Here is a 6,035-nt window from a genome sequence, read left to right on the forward strand (position 1 = left end):
GATTTCTGTGTATCAGAGCAGCATTACATTGGAAACACTTGGAAATGTAGTACTGATTACACACTTTTAATTATCTAGATCTTCATCTGCTTAGATACAAAGTGCTACTGTGGGTGTGGACTGCGTGTACACATTTTATTTATATAGTTCCAACAATGTACACAGCACTTCACAAAATTACAATGCAAGGTAAATAAACTATAAAGCGAGGTGAAAAGTGCAAATCGTAGATGGCAACATAGGACAAAGGGGGAGCCTGCCCTTAACACTTGAGTTTTCTATGTTGGGAGGCATGCAAACGGCAAGAGTCAGTTGGCCGGTCCAGTGCACCTCGAGTTTGTAGCGGAGAAAGCTTAATGAGATGCTGCTTTTAAGCGGTGGGTTTTCGTCTGGGCTTTGAATATGGAAAGTGAAGGTGTTTACGAATATGGAGTGGAAGAGCGTCTCGTAGGGAGGGAGGGATTGAATGATTAAAGGTTTGTCGGGGGGGGGGGGGGAAAGGCTGCAGAGGTAAAAGGTGCAAAGATGAGACAACCTTAGGCTGGGGCCATGGTGCCTTCGCCCGTGCAGAGGCATGTGCGGCCATGACATCACACGCGTGAAGCGTGTGTGTATTGTGGCCAGTGGAGACGCGCCTAGGGGCGTCACGGAGCTGGGCAAACCGCTCACGCGACCGGCCTGTCGCGCTAAGAAATTAGTTTCAATTCTTGCGCAACTCACGCTGCATGGACGCGATCACTGCCTTAAGGCAATGTGATCGCTCAGCGTGCGGACGCCTCCGCGCGCTCTGTGGTACCATGTCCCAAGCCTTAGGTTGAGCAGAGGAGACAGTAGTGGTGTAACAAGGGATCAGAGATAAGATGTATGGAGTTGTAGAGCATTGAAAGGAAGGAGAATGTCGTAGCTTATTGCTGTGGTTACATGGACCCCTCTTGAAACACGATTAACCTTTTCAGTGCCAGCGGTTCCAGCGATGCATTGTTGCCAAGGTGGTAAAGGAACTGATTCTGCCTTTGCTTTAGGTTTCAGTCTGCTACTCTAAACACTACTTGGATATGCGGAGAGGTGGGTGCTATTCTTGCGTTTGCCCATAAATAGTTCTGCTGTAAAATTGTTCTAGACTATGGTTTGTTGCATCTGCTGCCTGCATTCCGTCCCAGAAATTTGCTGCATTAAAAAGTACCTGACAATAAAAATATGGTGCTGAGATAAATTAATCTTGAAATAATTTGATGCGTATAATCTGTGTAACCTTTTTGATTTAGAATGGACTGTACACGGCCCACGGTTTGTTACATTTTCTGCTGGAAAATTCAGTCCGTAACTTGCGCACTTGACCAGCTTCAGTCCTTTTATTTGATAAAGCCATGCTCTTGTGCAGCCCAAGGATGTTTAATTCTCTCATCTTGGTCAAGGAAGGCATAAGAAGCAGTGTATGAGCAGCGTTATTGATCTGTAAGATTACTCCATTTCAGCAGTATTGATCATGTAATTGCTTGATCTCAGATCTCATTTAGACATGGCGTTCCTTTTCTATTGCTTTTCACTTTCTTGGTTAGTTTCACTCGCTCTGACACGGTTGCCGATTCAATAATAATAAAATAAAAAAATGCTGGTCCATCTCGTTGGAGTCGTACGGTTTAATAATTACACAATTCAAGCCTTGATGTTTTAAGAAATTGGCTTTCTGGTTTAACTGCAGGAGTTTGGTTACTAATACAGGGGTAGTAGGCTTTGTTCCTACTGCTGGGATTTATTGTGATCTTCACCAATGTTGCCATTAAATCCTATAGAAATACTGTGATAGTCTGTTTTTGGCGCATGGTGTTGTCCCCCCTGAGGACACCACATAGCCAGTTCTGTCGGTATACCCTGAATCCGTAGAATAATTCTACAGTGACGGCCCAGCAACCTAACAAAAGAAAGGTACAAACTGGTGTGTGTAGTCCAGCCGAAAAATGATCCCACCTTCTCGTTTGCCCTTGCCAAAATTTCTGGGAGAGACATCTGGATCTTCGCCTTCTAGTTAGCGAGACCATACCTAGCCACTGTTTGAGCCACCTCTGCTGAAGCAGGGATATCCTGTAAACCTGACCTGTTGTTGGTCCTTGAGGACTGGAGTTGGCCACCCGTGAAATAGATGGATAGATGAAATAAAACTACCTTGGTGGCTATTCCTCAGCCTCAACCTTTATACTGCAGGCACGTTCTTCTGGTATGCATGCCATTCGCAAACTTGAGGAATTTTTATTTTTCTCGTTGACACATTCAACTGAGATTTATTGGATATGTGCTACAGTATCTTTTAACCCCCTGTGCTGCCAAAGGGTTGGGGTTCCTTACAATGCATCTGATCTCAGATGCGCTATTAGAGGGGGTTGGGGTTCCTTACAATGCATCTGATCTCGGACACGCTATTAGAGAGGGTTGGGGTTACGCAAAATTTTACATAGGGTTCCTTAACAAAAAAAAGGTTAAACACTTCTACCCATTAGTAGGCAAACTAAGCATATCGGATTTTGCAGGCTGGCTCTCTGAATAATCCCAAGGGATGGCCCTAAACGAGGTTGAGGTTTGACGATGCTAGTGAGTAAGAAACTCGCTTATTTGCAATTTAAAGAAAAGGTGATTTATCTAAAACAATAAATTCTTTCAAAAACGTTTTCAATTACATGTTTAAATCGGATTAAATGTGGTTTGCCTCATTGTGTAACCATTTTAGAATTTCTTGAAATTTAAACACTAGCTAACCCCCCCCCTTTTTTTTTTTTTTTTTTTAATAACTGGTTTTATTTTGTTTTTTCGAAAGCATACATAAACAGTCATAGCATCTGAAGTAATTTTACCATAACATATCATTCCAATTAAACACGTATTTCAAAAAATTCAAGGAAAATGGGGGGAAAAGGGGAAGACAAGAAGGAAGGGGGTGGGGGTGGGGGGGGAAGGGATGTGGCTCGGGTCTATCCGTATTTGATATTCTTGTCTCAATGACATTGATCCTGTCTGATCTTCCTCACCGGATGGGTGAACTAGTCTCCAAATCTGACTATTCGCAAAGGCGTCTAGTGTCCTATTTACAATTTATAGCACCCACTTCAGGCCACTATCAAGGAAGAACGCATCTGCAAGCTAATCCATGTTTTAATGGGTCTCTCCACCACACTTTTTACCAGCCTTGTTAAAACAAAATTGTAGATTTGAATTTAAAAACCCTATAGAGTGAACTGCTGCTGTATTGTATGTCTTTATATAGTGCCATTAATGCACATAGCGCTGTATTGCTACAGGAATTGGCAATCTAGTTTTTTTTTTGGTACAATACTCGCTGCCAGTACCTTATGCGCTTCTCTTTGATTGGATGTTCTGTACAGCAGGAATTCATGGTGAATGTAAATTACCCCATCCTATCGTAAAAGCGTCCTAATGTAAACGATAAGACCAAATACAATATTCTGTTCTTAAAGTTCCTGCCCATCTTTATGCATGGAAACAGACAAATGCCCAATGGTAATATACAGCCCAAAGGAGCACGGGAACAGATGTATCAGAAAGAAGTCATTTATTAATGAATCTTTTAAAAAAAAAAAAAAAAAAATATGCAAATAGTACATACAAGTAGTGCTCCCCCCCCCCCCAATGAGCGCCTCCTCCAGCCCTAACGCGTTTCGCATCCAGGAGGGCCCCTTGATAAAGGCTCCATCCATGTTCTGCACCGTCACGCTGCAGATCCTACATACACTCCATTGTTATTCACTTTCCTTACATTAATATTTCCCTGGTGTCCGTCCTGTGGGTTCATAAATCTACCCCAACATACCCAGTTACTCCTGGCACAAGGTGGAGACAAAACCGCTCATTATAAAGTGTTTGCAAGGTGGAAGGGACGTTCTGTGCCTGTATAGCAGTATCCGAGAGAAGCTTTTAAAAAGTCCTCTGTAAAGGTTGGTTACCCTATATTCTATAGATATGGGAGGGTTTGGGAGCAGGCAATGAGCTGATGCTGAAATCTGAGTGGAATAGGCTTATTACTCAGTCTGTTTGCCTGAATTGTTATTGATCTTTAGCTGTCAGCTTTCATTGCTGCTAATGGGACATGACAAACCTTCTGTAACCAGAGCAAGCAGCCTCTTACTCCTGCAATGCGATACCTCTCCCCTCTGCCTCATCTTTATTCTGTTGATGGTTTGTTTTGGCCGTCGTGCCCACTGCCAGGCTCAGCCCTCATTGTCTCTTTAATCATAATTATAACAAGGTGTCTCGATTTTAATGCAGCCACCCCAGGGACGGGGTTATTCTGTGGCCGCCATTTCTGCACAGTTTGTACAATGTAGCGCAGGGCTCATAGCATATCAGCATCTCTAAAGAAGTAGGACTTTGGTTTGTTGGCTGCAGTGTGTCCTAAGAGATAATGGGAAAGGGCAGAGTTGCAGACCTGTCTGAGATATGTGAATGTGCTCACAAGTGGTATTTTTAATTTACTGTACGGTGGAGGGTTTTTGTACCTTTTTTTTACCCACCATAACTTATTTAATGTGTGGTTGAAAACCTGTCAGCCTCACGCTGATGAGACTCACAATGTAAAAACAGCTGTCTGTGAGTCGGGTTACTGGCTCTCCACTTCTTTTACTCAGCCTGTGCTTCAAAGCTGTGTAATACGGCAGGCATAAGCTTACAGGGGTCCATGTTAAAATGAATTAGAAGTAAAACGTGACACTGTGCTCATTTGCATGTAATTTCCCAGAATCTGTGGCTGCAGTGAAAGCACTATTCAAAGAGATAATGGGGAAGGGCAGAGCTGTCCGAGACATGTGAATGTGCTCACAACATGATAGTTTTATTTACTCGTGCAAACAATGGTAACCTCCAAAGTATTTACCTTTCTCCCAAACCAATACACAGGGCTCGGGAGCCTGTCCCTACTACTTTTGCAAACACAAATTGCAGGTTTTCTAAAAACAGTCAAATGTTCTCTCTCCTTCTCTCTCCTTCTTTCTCTCTCCTCACTCACTCTCACTCTCTCACTCTCTCCTCCTACTCGTCCCATCCTTCCATTCAATGTAAAAACTCTGCCGCTTTCAGATCTGCTAGGAGGTGACTTGTATACCTGCCCCGGTGTACTCCAGGTCTGCATTGCTTTGATAACCTATGTGCATTATGGAAAAACTCTTCACAAGGTTTATATGTTTCTGTGTCCTGGTACATGCACTTCCCAGCCCCACTATGTCTCTTCCTGGAGGAGATTAAGGAATTAAAGGTTTACAGTTACCCCCAAACCTTCTAGTACTTCTCCCTAAAGTAAGGGTCTCAAACTTGGTCCTCAAGGGACAACAGGCCAGATTTTATGGATATCCCTGCTTCAGCGCAGGTGTCTCAGTCGAAGACTGACTGGTGGTGGCCCTTGAGGACTGTGTTGGAGACCCCTGCTTTAGGGAGAAGTACTAGAAGATTTGGGGGTTACTGTAAACCTATGGATGAAGCAAGTGACATTATTCCCCCAGATAACTCAATCCATCCCAGAGTAACTGAGAATATAATAGATTTTCCATAGGATTCAATGGCAATGTATATCACAATATTGTATGTGTGTGTGCGAGTTACCCCCCCCCACACACACACACACACACGCAGACTGCTAATATATATTTATCATTGGGTACCGCAGTGTTTATTTCATATTAGAAAAGCCGTGTGTGGTTAAGTTATGAATGGAGAAGACCACGAGTGCGATTTAAGGGTTAAGCGAACTGCCTCAAACCCACCTCGCTTCTCCAGGGACTGGTGAACACTGGGTTATCATTTTAAGTAACTCTAATGCAGCGTGTGATGAAACCTGCCACTCGCCTGTGACAGAAACAGAGAGACACGGAGCAGATCACACAGCACCTGCTAAGGTAAGACTTTGCAAAGCAACATTTGAATGCATTGTTTTCATGTATCGTTAGCTGTGACACTATTAATGCAATCTGGGCACCCCAAGACACACACATCAAAATAGGTGCTTCATTCGTCATCGCAAGGAAAGTTTTGCTCCT

This window comes from Ascaphus truei, chromosome 7 (genome assembly GCF_040206685.1).
Source record: "Ascaphus truei isolate aAscTru1 chromosome 7, aAscTru1.hap1, whole genome shotgun sequence".
Classification (NCBI taxonomy): domain Eukaryota; kingdom Metazoa; phylum Chordata; class Amphibia; order Anura; family Ascaphidae; genus Ascaphus; species Ascaphus truei.